This window comes from Protopterus annectens, chromosome 5.part0 (genome assembly GCF_019279795.1).
Source record: "Protopterus annectens isolate FY-2018-M chromosome 5.part0, PAN1.0, whole genome shotgun sequence".
In the NCBI taxonomy this organism is placed as follows: Eukaryota; Metazoa; Chordata; order Ceratodontiformes; family Protopteridae; genus Protopterus; species Protopterus annectens.
This window is the reverse complement of record NC_056735.1, coordinates 613,375,880-613,396,251: the sequence shown is the minus strand read 5'-3', so window position 1 is coordinate 613,396,251 and position 20,372 is coordinate 613,375,880.

Below are 20,372 nucleotides of genomic sequence, written 5' to 3'. Positions count from 1 at the left end.
CTCTTCTCAGCACCCCCAATGTGCACAGTAATGACTCCTCCTGCAATTCGTATGACGTTACATGTATCTAAATATGACTGTAGATTATTTTTTAGAAGACCTGTTGCTCCTACTACTACTGGAACTATCTGGGTATCTTTCTTCCACATTGCTCTAATTTCTGCCTGCAAATTTTGTTCAAAACTACACATTTAAAGCATATTCTACCAAGAGGTACTATATTATACAAGGAATATAGTTTAATACAATCAGAAAGGTGAATCAAAGAACCGCATACATGTATGCATGGCACTAAAATATGTACGGAGCCTATGGTTTGAAAACAGCCTAGAGGTAAGCTTAGTCCTCTACTGGTTAGATGCAAAATTAATGTGGATTTTCATGCCATTTCAATGAATGTGAGTTTCAAGGGCAGAGAAGTTTACTGCTCATGCTAAGTCTGTTTACATTGCGAGACAGTATTGTTTGTTTAGCAAATGGCCCAGTGTTTGTCCGAAACTCAAGTATCTATCATTATTTAAGTTGTACAGTCCTCATAAATTTGTCAATTTTATCTGATGCCATCACTTCCTGTGGATTCTAATTACAAAAAAATGTATTGTAAATGTGATATTTCTAAATTCGTTTTACATTAGTTCTAGTATTTTGGGCAAGTATTTAATATCTTCTCTTTAAGTTGTACTTCTTTCTTTTCCATGGTACTTTTTAACTTTTGTTTTGTACTGGTTGAAACACTTCACTATGAAATTAGCCATAAAGCATTTAGATCTTTATTACAACAAATCTTATTGTATTCCTGAGGGTAAGCTTGTTAAGTCTATCTGCTAAATGCACCTGAATCTGTATATCATATTCACAAAAGTTCAGTAATTTTGTTTAGAGTCTTAACAGAGCCTTATGGATGATTTTCTTGAAAATATTTTGTAATAGCTTGTAATCAGATTCCACTCTTACAGATTTGCCATACATATAATCATGACATTTCTGACAGACATCAATAGTTGTTAACATTTCTTACTCAGTGCATACCTTATCTATGCTTCCAGTAAAGCTCATCATGACCCATATGCTACTGGCGTATCTCCCTAAAGTTAACATTTTACCTCGCTATTGCTGACTGACATGAGCTGAAAATATTGCAAAAATGGGATATATCAAAAAGCTTGAAGGTATGAGCTTCTGTAACAAGCTTATTTATTTATTTGAATTTGTTTACTGTGGTAGAACACTTATCCCAACTGACCAATTTAAGTCTCAGTTCATAAAATTTAAAGAAAAAAATGCACAGCATTTGACAAGCATACTATGAACATATAGTAACTTTTAACTTATAACTTTTTTTTTTTTAATTTCTAGTCTCCCACCAGGACACAAGTGCTCTTCAGCAATTGCATTCTGCTTGCTGAGCACACTCAAGCAAATCTGCAGTCTGCGGCTACCACTCCACCCATACAGTATAAGAAGAAATCAGTACTGCAAAACTAAACAAGGATATACATTTTGAGCCTCAAGAGCAGGAGCACACTCAAGCAAATCTGCAGTCTGTGGCCACCACTCCACCCATATAATATAAGAAGAAATCAGTACTGCAAAACTAAACAAAGATATACATTTTGAGCCTCAAGAGCAGAGTCAGTCCACCCAGGCATTATACTTGTATTTTTTATGAGAGTGAAGCTATTACATTAGCAGTATTTCTTAGTAGTTCTCAGCGTGCTAATAAAACTGACTGTTGTAGCCTTGTGCCCCCCCCCCCCACAGGTAGTGCAGTAATCCTAACTGTCCAATAGACAGTATACATTTAATTCAGATCCCTGTGACTAAATTAGCCATCAAGCAGCCCTCTCAGTGCTTTCTGCCTTAGTTTGTATCACTTGGAGGCCCACCTGTTTATTTGCATCTCTATACATTCCCCGTCATTGCTAATGTATCTCCCTACTCTAATCTGTGCACAAACTGATTACTAATCAGCAAGTCAAAGTGAAGACACACTCCCAACCTTAATAAAGTTTGCTGTTTCTTCTCTCCTTCACTTTACTGGTAGTTTGAATTCTTACTTACCCCTCTGAGGTCTTCACTGATAGTTTTCCACTGATTGCCTCTAAGGTTTCTTTGCATTCCACCTGGTTTACACCCCTTGTGCTATCTCCCTCCCCCAATACTAAGTCTATATTAGAATCCTGCTGAGCATGGAGCATCTTTAAATTTGTAGTCTCCCACCAGGACACAAGTGCTCTTCAGCAATTGCATTCTGCTTGCTGTTAAGCCATTAGACCTCAGGAATTTGTTTAAAGTGTTCAGATTTGTAAAGTAATACTTACTTTTTACTCTTGTCTTGGTGGGCTCTGCCCCGCTCCGTTCACCCTCACTAACGCTTGGGCTCTCTCCGGTCCCCTGCCCTGCCCCCTATTCCCTCCCGCCCCCACAACCTCTACATTTATAGTAATCACAGCCACACCCACAGCTCACCCTCACATCACCTCCACCAATCACAGCTCCTCAAGTCAGATCACATTATACCACACCAACTTGCTCCACAAAAAACAGTCCCAATCACTCTTATTCCCATTAGGCATTTTTTATATCACTCACACGACTTACCCATCCACATATAGTGCAACCCTATAATTCCTATTCAGACCCCAACCTAGTACCATCTTAAACTTTGTAACGATGACTATCACACAACTAAGTCTAGTCTGTCTTCTCATAATTCTTTATAACACCACAAGTTATCACTCTAGCAATATCCCTAAACTTAGTAGCACAACACTACATTATGCACTCTCATATACAGACACCACACATTATAATAATATCTGTCCACAATTGTTCAAGAACTACAAAACAGACCAATTCAGAACTAAACACATATTCTCTCATTCCTACTCCAAAAAAACACAATACTTTCTCACACTCCTCACCAAACTCCAACATCTGTATTACCATTTTAACACCAGGCTCACCATAAGTGGGGATATCCACCCCAACCCAGGCCCAAATCCATCCTGTCCAACACAAACTGCTCCAACACAAATGTCAGAACATAATACCCCACTATCTTCATCCCAGGGCAAATCAACAACAGCAGCAAAACCAACCATCTTTTAATGCTAAATATTAATATTAGAAGTATCAAAAAAAATACCTGAACTCCAGGCCACAATACCACACTACTCCCCAGACATAGTTACTTTAACAGAAACCTGGCTAAATAAAAACATAGCTAACTCAGAAATTCTCCCTACCGGCTACAATATCATTAGACAAGACAGGCCACTTCGTAAAGCTCGTGGAACTGCCTTACTGTATAAGTCCAACTTAAATGTACATCAATTACCAAACTCCTACCAAACTCCTACCCCTCCCCCAATATTTGGGACATAGTTATCTCACAACTTCAACTTCACCCTAAAAAGGTCATCACCACAATTGTGATCTATATTCCACCTGGTAATACACCTGCTAGCCTTGAAGACTTCTTATCCTGGTGTTCTTTCACATATTCAAGAAACCCTTATTCTGGGGGATTTCAACCTAGATTGGTTCACCTGCATATCAGAACCACCAAGTAATCTAATAAATCTCCATGGCTACCAGCATGTAGTCCAAATTCCAACTAGATGTGATAAAAAATCTAAAAAGGAATCCATCCTTGACTGAGTCCTAACAACCCCACATTGTACCCCCACGCAGGCTGTCTCCCAGACACCTTAAGTGACCACAACATAATATACTTTATACACAGTAGAACAAGCATATGCAAAACCACTAACTATATATCCACTAGAAACACAAAAGAATTCTCTCCTGAGGTCCTCAGTACTTTACTCTGTAACTGTGACTGGACCCCTTAAAACCCTCCCACTTGACCAGGCTGTAGCATATTTCAACAAAACATTTCTACAACATCTAGATACTGTCGCTCCGTTGCACAAAATCAAGGTTAGAACCTCTACAACCCCCTGGCTCAGTAAACAAACCAAACAAATCCTCAAGTCCAGAGACGCTGCCTGGCTTTACTACCAAAAAAACAAAAAAACACAAAGCCTAACTAAGTACCAAGAACTGCGCAACCATGCAAAAAAATGCATTAGGCTGGACAAAAAATCCTACTACACGACATTACAAACTAAATACCAACACAACACCCAAAAAGTTTGGAAAAATGTAAACCAACTAAAATCCACCCAAAAGGCTACCCCCAAACCTACCACCCCTGACACTAAAGTTTCCATCGAAACACAATTCAACTCCCACTTTGTGAACTCAATTCTATCCTTAGTATCACAGGACAGTTCCTTCCTCACTAGCCCCCCCAACACAAATAACACTAATACAAGCTTTACCCTTAAAACAGTTTCCGCCACTTCTATCAAAAGCATGCTCTCCAAACTAAAAACCTCATCAACAGCAGCCGACCTACTCCTCGGCTATTTCTTGAAACTCACAGCAGATGCTATTGCTATCCCAATCTCCACTCTTATAAACAGATCAATTGTTGAAAACTATGTGCCCAAACTCTGGAAAATATCCTATGTTACACCCATACATAATGGTGGGACCTCCACTGAACTTAATAACTACAGACCCATTGCTTTACTCTCCCACCTGGCCAAAATCCTGGAAAAATGCATCCATACCCAGGTGCCAAAATATCTCCTAGACAGCAACATCCTGTCACCTACTCAGCAGGGTTTCAGACCTGCCCATATTACCACTACAGCCCCCCTCTGCTTCACAGACACAGTAACCTGTCTCAAAAATGAAGGCCTGCAGGTGTCAACTCTTTTTTTGGATATGTCCAAAGCATTTGACATAGTCTCGCACCAAATCCTGCTAAACAAACTAAAGCAGTATCATCTATCAAATTCCACTCTTACCTGATTCCAAAGCTACTTAACTGACAGGTACCAAGCTGTGAAATGGGAACATTTTGTCTCTCCTCAGCTGCCCATAACTATAGGAGTCCCACAGGGTTCTATCTTAGGACCGCTACTATTCACAATCTTCACAAATGACCTCCATACCTCCACACAGCATGCATCTATCATTCAGTATGCAGATGACACTACCTTAATCTGTGCTGCACAAAACATTCCCACCCTCCTGCAAACAACTCAACTAGCATTCTCTGACGCTGAAAACTACCTAACCAAAGCCCAACTTATCCTCAGTACAAAGAAAACTCAGCTTATGATTATAACCAGTTCTAACAAAAACACTGATAACAGTCAATTCACTATCTACTCCACAAATGCTACTCCAATCACTCCAGTGGCACAGGTTAAGCTATTGGGAATAACCATAGACTCCCACCTAAAATCTGATAGTCATCTCAACTTAACTATTAAAAAACTATATGCCAAACTGGGATCACTCTACCCTATCAAACCATTTCTTACCAACAACAAAAGATCAGCCATTGCTCGCTCCCAACTTCTATCCACCCTACTCTATGCATCTCCCATTCTGACTAATCTCAACAAAACTGAACTAAGCAAAATGGAAGCCTGCTATAACAGAATTGCCCACTTTGCTGCAAATTGCTCATATAGAACTCATCACTGTAATGCTTTGAGACAGCTCCATTGGCTTGAACTGCCCAACCTCCTAACCTACAATCATCTCTGCCTCTGTCATTCTATCTATAACCTCCTCAATACGTGTCCTGCCCTCAAAAACCTAGTACAACATCACTCAGCCAAAAGGCCTCTTAGATCATCAAGCAAGCTACTACTAGAAGTCACCAACAGCTACAATAGCTTTGGAGATACATTATATAGTAGTTCAGTGGCTAAAAAATGGAACTCTGTCCCCACTAGCATTCAAAACACATCATCCAAAGCCTCCTTTAAAGATCTCATCAGGCAACATCTCAAGCAAAGTTGGCAGTGCCATGATTGCTCCCCAGGCTAGTGAAAGCGGATAAGGGTGTGATACATGGTGAATCAGGAGATTCCACCAGTACTCCTTCCTTAAGTAAAGCTGCTATAATAGGTTTGATTCCTACTTATGCATCTTTTCTTAAGGGATACTGTCTCTTTTGCGGTCTAAATGCTGACTTTGGTGTGATAGTAACTGGTCCTGCTGTACGAATAAGACCTATATCTGATTTGCCTGTCGACCAGAGAGTTTCTGGTATGCTTTGTAAGGCATCCTCTTCCTCTTCTGATAAGAGTGCTAATCAGCTGTCCTCGCTAGACTGCAAGTGTACAGCTGGCTGTGTCTGTGTTATCCAATTTAACTTCTGCTTTAGTACTCCCTGTTCTGACAGTTCTAACTCTGTCTGTTTTTCCCATCTCGTGACTTTTTCTCCTAGGTCTGCCCATTTTGCATTTTTGTCCTTAGTTAAGCTTACATGTGGTAATCGATTAGATTTATAAAGTGCAAAGAACTCCTGGGGTAATGAACAGCTAACTACACTGTTCCCTTTTATGTCCCATTACTGATTACGTAATACTAACCTGTTTGCACGGTTTCTAAACAACTCTTGCTCATATTCTTTATCAGGTCCTGATGTGCTACAATACTACAGAGTACAGTGCAACAAATGTTGTTTATTAATGTCAAGGGAGGGGAACTTGCTGATGGCTACATTCATCAGCTCTTCGGTTACTGCCCCTGGACCAGTCGTAACCAAGTCCTGGCTGTACCAATAAAATGTTTCACCCTCCAATCGCACTGCAAAAGTATCAATTTGTTGCTGTGCTTCCATACCCTGCATAGTTGGAACTACTGCTATGCCAAATAGCTGCATGAGGTCTCAGCCCAAGAGGTTTACTGGGCATTTTGCAGGAACAACAATTTTGCTTTTCTGGGTTAATCCTGAAACAGGATCAGTTATTACGATGTTATGGGAGAGGGGCTGGCGATACAGCTGTCCATTAGCTGCTTTCACTAATATGTAATCAGGTGACTCTGAGTTCTCTGGCAGTTTGGAGGGATGTACCAGGGTCCGTGATGCCCCTGAGTCACACAAAAATGTGACTTCCCTCCCTTCTACCAGGAATGTGACTTCTGGTTTTGTGTCTGCTAAATAGATCTCCAAGCTCAATAAAGCTAAGTCTAAAATTTCATTTTCTTCACTATCCGTGAGTTCATGTACTTCCTCTATTTCTTCTGTCATATTCTCTACTCCCTCTATCACATTCTCATTTGTCCTTTCTCCACTATCCCCTTCTAGTGATTCCTGACTACCATATAGTCAGTCCTCACCCTCCTTATCTTCCGTAGTTGCTTTCTTGTTTTTCTTGCAATCCCTTGCCAAGTGTCCCTTTTTACCGCATTTAAAGCACCCCCCCCCTTTTCTTTCACCCTTCAAAGTCCTCTGATCGTTGATCAGATTGTTTGTTTCCCTGGGCATTTTTCTTGCCCTTTTGCCGGGACTGTACTACATATACTTCTGCTCCATCTTCTACAGAAAATACTTGGGCTTTCTTTTTCTTTTTGCTATTAAAATGCCTCTCGGCATGCCTAGCATATTCAAGTAACGACTGTAACCTGCTTGTACGATGATCTACCATGTGCTTTGTAATAAAGCTGCTTATGGGTGCAATACTGCCTTTTAAAAATGCATTCTTTAACTGCTGTTCATATGGGGAATCATGTGTTTGATCTTTAGGTACCTGCATTCCACAATGGTTATTAAAACACTCTAATAATCTAGCATAATATCGGTCAACAGTTTAACCTTCTTGTTGGATGCATTTATTAATGCAAGTCCAGTCTGCCCTAGGCTTCCATTTCTCAGAGATTCGGTCTGTAAGACCTTTCACTCTGTCGTCTAGCTCTGCGCTACAATGTGGGAGGGTTTTGTGTTCTGCGTCATGGGGATTCCAGTTGCCACTGATCATGTGCCAATCTGGTCCCACGATTTGTCTGGCTACTTTTTCTACTTCTTCTCCATTTAAGTTATAACTTACCCTTATGCCTTGTAGGTCTTCTAAAAATTTTCTAAAATTAACTTTTGGATGGGGAATTCCCTCAGTGGCTTTCCGGATATCTTCTGGTGTCCAAGGTCTGTACACTAAGAGAGTTGGGTCCTGTCCTTCTTGTCCTGCCTGAGCATTAGGTACTTCTATAAGTGGGCATATTTCTTCTTCACTCATATATCGCAAACTTCTACCCATTTGATATAACTCAATGTCCCCTTTTGAGTTTCCTGCCCGTGTTCAAGACCTGGTCTCGACGGGATCTCTAACAAACAGTGTTGCTTTTGTAGTGTCTCTACTTACAGTGATAGCAGGATATCACAGGGGTGGACTAACTTGTTCACTTGCCTCATATACTGGTAAGGGAGGTGGAGGGGCTGATGCTATTACTAAGTTATTGTCCTCTCTATCTAAAAACATTGCTTTTGAATTATTATTCTTTTGTTCCCTACGGTTTGCTTCCTCAATCCACCTGTGTGCCTGAGGAATTCCTAATTTACGTTGTTTTTTTACCTGACCTCTAGAATCAGTTTTAAGCTGTTTGACAAGTTTAACAAGTGAGGATTTTTCTAATTTACCATCAAATTCATACTTATTAACCCATTTTGAGTAGTATTTAATATTATCGGCACGCTGTGATTGCATATATTTCGCGTCTTCGGTTAACGGCGGAGTTTGGGATCTTTTTGTGCACTTATTTCCCATTTTGTTCTTACCTTAAAAATGTTACGTAACCCTTCTTATCTTTTACGTGGTACCATGGGATTTGTTATAGTCTCCCCAGAATGACTACCTTACCCATTCTGTTTCCCTGATCTATGACAAGACAAGCAATCTTTTTGTCCCTGACAAAACAATGCAAATCTAGGTCCCTGATCTAAAACAGAAAAAGGTAAATCTCACCTTACCTGAGCCCTCGTGATTGATCACCTGGTTCGAGGTAAAACACCCTTCAGTTACAGATCAGAAAGTGGCTGGCCTCTTTTGTAAGACACTTCAGTCGGAGGTCTTTTCATGCCACCTGGCCTGTCTGATCCGGGCGAAGTGGAGGTTTCCGGCTCAAAGGACCAATCTATCAAAGGAAAAACTTCAAAGACCAATACACGTAAGGTTCAGGTTAAGGCACTTTAATTCTTGCGGCAAGGAGACAAAAACATGCATGCAAAAATACAGAGTTTGTCTGGTCTGTAACAGGAAATGAAGCCATTCTTATACTGTTTACAAGACATTGCCTTCTGAAGCTGACGTAATCAAATACAAGCCTACAATATTGTTTTTCACGGCAGATGTTCAATATTTTCTGCTGATATTACATTACATTTCTAGATTTGTGAGAAACTTTTCTTGAAAGATAACATGGCCTCGAAGACCACTAGCTAGTTACAATTATTTCTACAGTGCTGTGTTACATTTCAAGGTACTCTACTTATTCAAGCACAAAGCAAACACAGATTATAGTTCATATTCTTCAAGCAGTCTTTGTTCGACTTATCTATTCTTCCTGCAGCTGTGTATGTTCTCGTAGCACAGACAGGGCTAATTGTCTAAGTTTAATAACATTATAGAAAGCAGTATTGTTCTATTCATTATTTTCCTGACCTAGCAGAAAAGCATCTGCTTCTCAGTAAATTTCCTAAGGCATAAACAAGATTTTAGCTGTGCTGACAAAATACAAGGTCAGAAAGCATTCTGCAGTTTATATGGATTTATGCAGTATGAAATAGAATAAATGTGTTAACCCTTATGGGCCTCCTAAAAGCACTAATACACACATTAATACATATTTTTCTAACATTCACATATTTTAGTCTTTCATAATAACTTAAATTGTCACATCCTCCCATAATAAGTCTCCATGCTGTTCTTAAAAATATCTAAACTAGTACTTGCTTTACTGTAATTTGGTAGTCTGTTCCGTTCATCAGCTACTCTGTCAGAGAACCAATTAGTGTACTTCTCATTCCTATAGAATCTTCTACATAGGCTGTCTGATGATTCTATACTACTTTTGATAACCCCAAACATTCCCAGAGGTAGTCTCTAAATTCCCTATATACCTGAATAAGATCTTCTCTTAGATGTCTGTAAGAGACACTGTACAAGTTCACATATTTTAGTTTTTCATAATAACTTAAATTGTCACATCCATGGATGCCCTTGGTATATTTTCGCTGTACTCTTTCCAATTTACTCATAATTGCTTTCTTATAAGGTTTCCATATTATTATTCCATACTCAAGTTTGGGTCTAATGTAAATAACAAACAATGACCTCATCATTTTTGACTTCATAGACATTATAAATATTTTATACAACTTATAGTTCTATAGCTATCATTAACCAATTGTTTGATATGATTAGAAAAACTCATAGCTGGATCTAACCATATACCCAGGTCCTTAAATGAGTCTACAGTTTCAATCACTGTGTGCTTTATTAAATATTCATCTTTCAATTTATGTCTCCCAAATCTCATATGATTAGTTTTTGATGTATCTATCAGCATATTATTCTCCTGTGCTAAATTGTCAATTTAGTCAAGTTATTTTGCAGACATGCCTTATCTGTAACATATGTCGTCAGTGTACCTAATTTCAGGTCATCTGAATATAGACTGTAGAACACCTCAGATAAAAAAGTTAAGTCTGAAAGATACAATCTAAATAAGTAAGGGTCTAGGACAGAGCTTTGTGGGACACCCTGACTGTAACCAAGGAATTCACCTGCCCAGTTGCTTTATGATATTTGCCATGTCGTATTTGTAAGCCATGCAGCTATCCATCTTATCAAGAGTACGTCAATTCCTAGTTGTTCTAATTTATTGATCAGTGTTTTGTATATGACACTGTCAAATGCTAAAGTTAAATATATATCAATTACATCACAGCACAGTTTTTCATTCATAGCTATTATGTTATTGTTGTAGAACATCCAGTTACAGGTGGTAATAGATCTATTTTCAACACAGGCATGCTGATATATGGTTTTAGGTCCCAGCCTGTCCATTTCTGACAAGAACTTATCCAATATTATCTTCTCCATTATTTTTCACAACATGAAAGGGTCTATATGACTCTGGGTTTGTCCTCCGCTCTCCCTTAAAGACAGGTTTAATAAGTGCATGTCTCCAATTTTGCGGAATCTCCCTTTATTTATATGACCTATGAATAATAGATATAATGGTACCATACGTTCTTGCTGAAGTGTTCTCAGGTCATTGTTATTAATTCCATCTCCTCCCTGTGCTTTGTTTGGATCCAGTTTGCGCATTCTTTTTCAATATATTCCATTATCTAAGGTTACCTTGATATGACTAGGACAATGTATTACCCCTTTTGTGAAGCCAAACTGTTTTACATAAGAATTTGTAAATATCTCTATAATCTGTTTTGTCATAGAATAAATTTTAGAAACTGCACACAGTTTATCAGTTTGTATGTCTTTACTCCTGCCATATCTTATGTATCTATAAAAAAGGTTTCCTATTATGCTCAATATCTTTATATAAATTTTCTTAAAATTTTTCTTGATGTTGTCTCACACTATGCTTAGTCTGTTTGTCTAGCTGGTTTATTTCAGTTTACAAAGTTGTAGCTCAACCTCTCTTCCATTTCTTATATTTTTTGTCTCTCATCTTAATCAGATCTTGTTCTTATTAGACGTTGCCCGTTAGACTCTCAGTTAGAGCGTCTTCTGTGTGGCGACATGCGTGAATGGACGTTCCTTCATTGAAGGTTGTGTGTTAGGCCCGGCAAGCCAGCATGTAAAAATCTACTGCCAATCATTAGCGGACCGGAGTTCGGCTGTGGCGACCCCTAACCGGGAAAAGCCAAAAGATACAAACAAAAGTTTTTATGGAAATATATCGCCTGATGTTATATGCCTAGATCCTGATTTTAAACATTTTTTTGATATGGTGCTGATATGATATGATAAAAAGTATCAAACAAAAGCCTCACAAAATGACACCTTTACCTCAGCCATAAATCTTAAATAAGCTGGATTTTTTTTTTCTTTCTATATTCAAAGTAAGACAGGGGCCAGTGAGGACACCACCTCCCCAAATAATAAAGAATTAATCCACATAATTTCCATATAGGAATAATATGAGAAGCACCCATATTTAGTATAACCAACAATGGATAGTCATTAGTTAATAACCAGGTACTTATCCTTTTTAGCAGTTTCTAGGTGCAACGCATCACCTCAAGATCAATACACATAAGAAAAGTAAGGAAGAATAACCCCACGTGCCAATCATTTATTTACTTATTTACATTTGATGGACATGCATGTCTAACTAGGTATACCTATTTTCTGTGTATGTCTAGGGAGAAAAGGCAGATAAAGAGTTGTTAAACATACTTAAATATTAAGCTCATAGGTGATTACTAGACTGATGACACCTAGGGGTCTTTTGTAGCCTGCCCTCCTTCTCAAGATGAGAATCAAACCCTGTGATTAGTGTCTGATAGGTAAATACCTTAACCATCTAACCAACTGCCACACACCAGTTTCCCTTAAATATATAGTACTTCGAGTTGTCTGCGCTTTATTAACCATATTGTCATATATTCATGGAATGGATTCAAGAAATTGACATTTCCAAAGAAGTTTTAGATGAGAATTTCTTAAATCCATTTTTAGAACTCATACCAGTTAAAAAATGATTATGTCAGTACAAACAATCTGATAGCTTTTAAAGCTGCTGGTTGTTTAGAGATTTTTTTAAAGCTGCTGGTTGGTTAGAGATGTTTTTTAAAGCTGCTGGTTGATTAGAGATGCAGTTGTCTGCACCTTTATGAAGTGCCAAAGAGGTTTTAAAGCTATTCATTGATTAGAGGTGCATTTTAATTCTGAAAAGTGTGTTACAGGTTTCAAAAGTTTCAAAACTGTCTGCAGGTTTTTGGTGCAGTTCTGCTGCGACTGTCATGTCTGTGTGGCAGTGAGAGGCTTCCTTAGTTATAACAGCAAGGCTCATATGAAAGAACTTTGCTCTATCCAGTTTCTTTTAACTGGACTTGCACATATAAACATGATAATAACAATGTTATTCTTCTTTCACTTTCAGTGTATAATCAGATTGCTGTATGTTAAACTGTTATAAAGATTTAATAAACATTTAATCTTGGCAATTATTATTCAGAAATTTAAGCAATAACTTATTGGATAAACAAATAAATTTAGCCCAACAATAACTTTTCCCCCTTTTGCATGCCATCTAACAGAAAATCAGCTGCCTAACTGCACCATTTTTACCTTGAATGTCCCCAGTACTGTCCCCTGTGCTGAGGTAGCACCAATGGTGGGGAAGTAAGAGGAGCTAGGGCAGAGCAGCTGGCAGCATCACATATGCTGTCTTGCATGCCAAGGGATTTTTGGATTCCCCATCTGGGCAGAGCTACTAAAATCACGTGTATAACCATATGTGATGTTATCCCCTCCTCCATCAATGCTGACATGCAAAGGTATTCTGCTGAATGATTTTGACAGTCCCCATCATTAGAGATGTGTTCTATTGCAAGCAGAAATCCCCTTCCTGGCAAAGGCATGCGAACAAAACTTCACCTTTCCACACTTCACACCATGCTCCTCCATAGCCAGAGCCATTACTCAAACTCAGGTCAGCTGTATTACAGTCAGGGCCCCATTCCTCGATGACATAGCGCTGTTCTTTGTTGGTCTATACTGGCAGGTTTCACTAGAGTGCTATCCAATCTTAACAAGTGAAGCAGGAGGTGCTTAACTATTGTTAGGACTAGGTCTCATGCTATAGAAGGCTTAACTGATTTGTTTTTATCAGGATTTTGGAGAGTAATCACCACACTCCATGACCTACAGAACTGTTAGAGCTACCAACCTTAAATGTTTAAACATTCTATTTCCTATCAAAAGACGTTAAATGTAACTAAGATGGTAATGATGAATATGAGGCTGCTGCTGCTGCTGATGATGATGGTGAAACATGCTACTTGCAATATTATATGAAATGGAGCAGAGATATGATGGCCTTTTGATGTAGACAGGTCAGCAACTACAGCTTTATTAAGTGCTGAGGCACTGCTACAGCAAAGATATTGTCTTAAGCCCTTAAAGGATTTTGATATGGAGAGTGGATTTTATTTATTTATTTTTGCAGACAGGCTATGAACTCAATGAAAATAATCAGTTATAATTCCTAATTTATTGTTGATTTCATGGTCTTTTAGTAAAGTTACTTCTTGGTTAGTTGTAAATATATACACCCAGTAATATACATAACCCTTGCTGTCATAAAACAATCACAGTAGTGGACATAGTGGCTTTCTGGGTTGACCACAGTTTTCGTGATATGTATTGCTGTATGCCAGAAGTAATGGATCACCTTCAGAGCTGATTTTAGAATGCAGTGAAAGATGATAATGTTGAATGTGTGTGTGTGTGTGTGTGTGTGTGTGTGTGTGTGTGTGTGTGTGTGTGTGTGTGTGTGTGTGTGTGTGTGTGTGTGTGTGTGTGTGTGTGTCCTACACTGGAAAATAAAACACAATATAATATTGGACACAAAAGATAACAAGTCTACCTGTAAACTATAGGTTCCATTTTGCATACACATCTTCAGAAAGTATCAAACTAATACCCTACAGTCATAACTCAGGAACTGAATTGTTTCTTTCACTAGTTAACAGTCTTATAATGATAGTGTAATGGTTTGTGAAAATGTTGTGGCAATGTAATTTTTTTTACTAAGTTTTTTTAAAGAGTTACTGGTCTGACATTTTAAATTAATTAACTAAATAGCTTTCAGGTTTTTAAAAAAAAATGCCAGTTTCTAGATAGGTTTGTGACATTGCAAGTTATATGTGGCTATTATGCAATACTTTCTGATTGCCTGTTGAAGTAAACTGAGAGGCCTGATCCAGTACATAAGGCATAGTGAGCTGAGTGAAGTGAAGCGAAGTAAAGTTCCAGCTACGAGTCAAAGAGTATGCGCGGTGCCAAAGGCAGCAGGCAAATTTCAGTCAGTGTTGAATATGATGTGTGGACTGTAAGAATGAATAAGTAGCAGTGGAAGTATCGACAAATCAAGGACGCTCTAAGGTGGACAAGAAGTCACAGTGGGACAGATGGGATACTATTAGAGGTTTGAAACCATTTTGTTGAATGAATGATGATGATGTGATACATTTGTTACACCCAATACTGTTGCTACATGAGTATTTCTGGGTAAGCAGACAGATCTTATGAGGTATTGTATAGTATATCTTGTGCAAAGTGATCTTAACTAATTACAGCCGAATGCTCCTCCAGGCATCTTCTGCAGTTAACTCCTACTGTGCCTCTAGGCATCAAATATTGATTGTTCATATTTGCATTAATAATTCCAAAACCATGTTACTTACAAGGCACCAGGATATTTTGTCTTGAAGCATATGTGATGGCAAACACAACTGTATTGATATTTTATCTCTCTCAATGAGTATTTTCTAGAACTGTAAGGTGATAACTTCATTTTTTAAAGGCTTAAGCCATGCCCACTGGGAGTTAAAGGCACACACTCAAAAGAGCTGTACCGGAGGGAATGAGTTAAGAGTACAATGTGTTGGGGTTACATTCCTGTATTTTCATTAGAATGTGAGTAATTCTGGCAGTATTAAAAGCTGATAGTCTGGGGTGTTGTGTAGAGTACCTTGTTTACCATCATTTTCTAGATACTACATCCTGGGTGTTTGAACTCATTGCTTTACTCAGCAAGTACAGTAATACAGATGCACTGTAACTCCACAAACAAAATCTGGGAAGGTTTATATGTAATCATTTGGAGTGCTCTATTGTATAGCTATTTAAGAAATAGCCTTTAGGGTTATTGCAATATATATTAACCATTTCAACAGGCAGTATTGTCACTGATAGATGAATGAAGAGGCTGAAGCATACGGTGCATTTTCATTGCAAGCTTTACTTCGAGTGAACTGGAAAATGGTGATTACATGACGCACATTTGTACTGCTGTTAACTATATGCTGCTTTTGTTTAGAATAAATATATAAGAAATATACTGAGGCATAGTCCTGATTTACATACATCAATCTGAAATACTACACAATACCTACATTATGACTGTGCAATAACCACACTAGCATGTCAGTCTTATTGTCTTTTATACACTATGTGCTGTCACTGATTGTAGTCCATTTATAATCAACCTACTAGAGCTGGAGTATTGTCTAGGCAATCATCACTTTTGTTTAGAATTACCTGGTTCAGCTTTTTTATTAAAATATCATCTATATGATTTATATGAAATTAAATTGTAGCTTTACTAGTAACTGAGTGATCTGCTTTCTGAAGTGCAGTAGCAACATTTGCATATTTTCTTCGTTAGAGAAGGTGAAAAGGTTCATTATTGTTACACTGTAACCTCCTGATATAATGGCATAGTTGATGAAAGAGCATCCCTATTATGCATTCTTCGAGTGCTTCCTGCTTCTTATATAGATTGGAAAAGCTAAAACTGTTACATAAAAGGATCTCACTTTTTACATTTACAAACAGTTGCTGGATATGATCCTTTGTGCAATTATTACATAATCAGTATTCATTCTTATGCATCTCCATCCTTTGAAATAACTGAATTTATTGCACTTCTTTGATAATAATACTACTTCTATTTGCATTGATTTTCTTTTAACATATCTCTTTCTGTCCTTTGATTTTACAGCATTTACAATGAGTAGATTGCAGGAAGCATTCAGTTGTTTACCCAAATACTACTGTTCAAGCCATGTGCTTTGTAGTGGCAAATTCCAATGCTCAAGTACGAGATAACAATCCAAATATGTAGAGCTCTCAAATTCTCCTGGAAAATAAGCATCTGGCAGTCATACCTTTCATATTTTGTTATTATCTGGGTATTAAATCATAAGGCTGACTTCACCAGGAAAACAAAACATCTTAGTGGACTTGCAAGAATACAAAGTCTTTCAAGTGCTGACAATTTACAAGTCTTGCAAGAAACAGAGGTTGTCACTGGTGATTACATTCATCATGGTATACAGTCTCTTCATCACTCAAAATGTCCAGGGCATCCACTGCTGCAACCATCTCAAACAGTTGCTTCTTCTCAGATGGGGTGCTCTGGCCTGAGGATAGTCTTCTTTTTGTAAAGATATTTCCAGACTCCCCTGGACCTTCTAATAACTGTTGACTTGGACTAAGTTGCTCTCTCTTTACATATACACACACTTGCAATCATTTCCATCTATCTCCCTTAAAGGGGTAGCAACAACTTGCAGTTCCATATGCTTTTATAACACATCAAAAAAGATATCACAGTCCTTCTCAATATGTATCATAAAGAAGACAAAAAGCAATCAGTTATTTCCTCATTGTTTTACTCACAATCTTATATAAAAGTGGTCTTTCTGATACCTTCAATGACCTTTCTTTGGTGGTAATCAACATACATTGTTCCACCATTTGTAGAGTTCTGTGAAGCTGCAAATTGTTTTATGGATCGCACCGAAAACAATTGTCTCAAGCTCTGTGGATCATTCTCTGATCCAAATTTATCAAGTATTCCATGATCAGAAAAATGTATTTAAAGGCAATTATCACATTAGGGTTCATATTGCTTTCTACTTGTGCAATTCTAGGATATTCTGAGTAATTATCTACACAATAAAAATAATTATTCTCTTTTTTTGCTTTTGCAACCCTTTTCCCTGCTGAACATCATCCACCCTGTTACCTATGGAGCCCATTCATTCCAAACCAGGACAAGAACCATCTCTGGCCCATTAATTCCTCTGTGAGGTAAAGGCCTATCACAGGGCCATAATTCAGTCAGATATTGGGACCCCCCTCCAGAAACAAAAGCTCCTTACACCACTTGGCAGATTCTGAGGGATACTAATACTGCCAGTCTATGAGAAAGGATCATGCAAGCTTCATTGAGTGACTTCACCCTGACCTTCATGGCTACACCATGACAGCACACCCCTGTGGATAACACTGTGGGAATACACCATCCAGAACTCCCACTGGGTGTGACCTAAACATCATGAAAATCCATCTCTGTCCCCCAATATGGGCGAGACATATGCCACTCACTCCCAACCTGTCATCCTGTTTCCTCCAGCTTATATACCCACTAACTGAATATGGGTTACCTGGGTCACATTTAGGGCTTTATCCCTCTGCACCACAGAAGGGTAAGTAGTGATGCTCTTTACATTGAAACAAAGCATTGCCTACTTTCAGACATAGAATTCTTGATATTTTATCTGATGCCATCACTTTCTGTGGATTCTAATTACAAAAAAATGTATTGTAAATGTGATATTTCTAAATTCGTTTTACATTAGTTCTAGTATTTTGGGCAAGTATTTAATATCTTGGTCTCCTTTATAGTATCTAACACTTCCCAGGTGTGATGCATGAATCTTTTGACGTATCAATTTCCATACTTACCTTGGAGTCACGGTTCTACTTTTATTGAGCATCAAGCCTTGTACACATAAAAGGTCATCACAATAATACTTTTCTTTAAGTTGTACTTTTTTGTTTTCCATGGTACTTTTTAATGTTTGTATTGTACTGGTTGAAACACTTCACTATGAAATTAGCCATAAAGCATTTAAATCTTTATTACAGCAAATCTTATTGTATTCTGGAGGGTAAGCTTGTTAAGTCTATCTGCTAAATGCACCTGAACCTGTATATCATATTCACAAAAGTTCAGTAATATTGTTTACAGTCTTAACAGAGCCTTATGGAGGATTTTCTTGAAAATATTTTGTAATAGCTTGTAATCAGATTCCACTCTTACAGATTTGCCATACATATAATCATGACATTTCTGACAGACATAAATAGTTGTTAACATTTCTTACTCAGTGCATACCTTATCTATGCTTCCAGCAAAGCTCATGACCAAGGGAGCCCGAAGGATTTTTTGCAGGGGGGTGCAAACCCAGAGCCCCGCCCACACAGCCCCAGAGCCCCACCCATACAACCCCACCCCCTCCGCCCATGCAGCCATTCCAGTGTCCCATTACTTGGATATTTCTCCTCATTTGTCATAGACACTGTTCAAGTCTCTCAGTGTGCATACTGATTTATGCTTTACTTCTACAATGATTACAGATATTTAGATTTCTTTTACAACTTTTATTTCAAATTTTATAGCACAAACACTGACAGACATTTACTAAACTTAAACAAAGCAATAGTCTTACAATGAAAACAGAACTTAGCATTAAAATCTCTGCAGAAGTAAAAGTCATCTGAATAATTCCATGTTAAAGAAATCTGAAACCAATGAAGAGGTTGTTGCTAGAAAACAACTTTATATTTCAGTGTTTCGTTTACAAATTCAGTGCCTGTTGCCCTTGAAGAATAAATTGCCTATGTTACACTAAAAGAAATGGTAAGCTGATATATTGCAATAGGGAATGTGTGGCAAGTTATAAAACAGGTTCATAGTTATTAGGTGTCTCATCCAAAGGAGGACATACTAAGGACTGCAGTACCATACCCCCTTAAAATACAAGTGCATATGCTGTAGGAATAGAACCTACAGCACTTTGCATCAAGATGCAAGAATGCGACCTGGTGTGCTAACACTGCTGTAAAATTCTAGACCACAATAATTATACCATTTGCTAAACAAAACAGTTGCACATTTTAAGCAGACTTAGCATGAGCAGCAGTAAACTTCTCTTCCCTTGAGCTCACAATTCCTTGAAAATGCACTTGAATTTATTTCCAGCTGCTAGATCTAACTAGGGCATTTCTCTCTCTCTCTCTCTCTCTCTCTCTCTCTCTCTCACACACACACACACACACACACACACACACACACACACACACACACACACACACACACACACACACACACACACACACACACACACACACACTTTAGAAAAAGAAATTTGGACAACAAATAAACAAAATAAACAGGGATAGATTATAAATATTGCTTTCATGAACTTATAATGCTTGAAAAAAACATTTGTTGTGCTATGCATTTTTTAAAGGCTATTATGTATAAAAAAATTTAGCAACTTAAATTTTTTTTAAGAGGAATATGGGGCAAAATTTCTGACATTCTCAAAAACCTGGACAGCTGAGGGGTATGCTTCCTCCCTTTGTACACACACACACACACACACACACACACACACACACACACACACACACACACACACAGGCCCCAAACTAGGGACACATTTAGAAAGTTGCTAGAATAACAGGATTTGTTTTATTTCTGAAGGATATCAAGTCTGAAACTCAAATGCATGTCATTTATTTAGTAACTTTAATCCTTAGCTCATCCCAGTGATTTGTCAAAAACAGAATTTTAATGAGGAACAGAACAAAATATAATGCAAAAATCTGGACATTCTGTGAAAATCTGTACAGTTGAGAGGTATGAGTCACACACATTCATCCCCC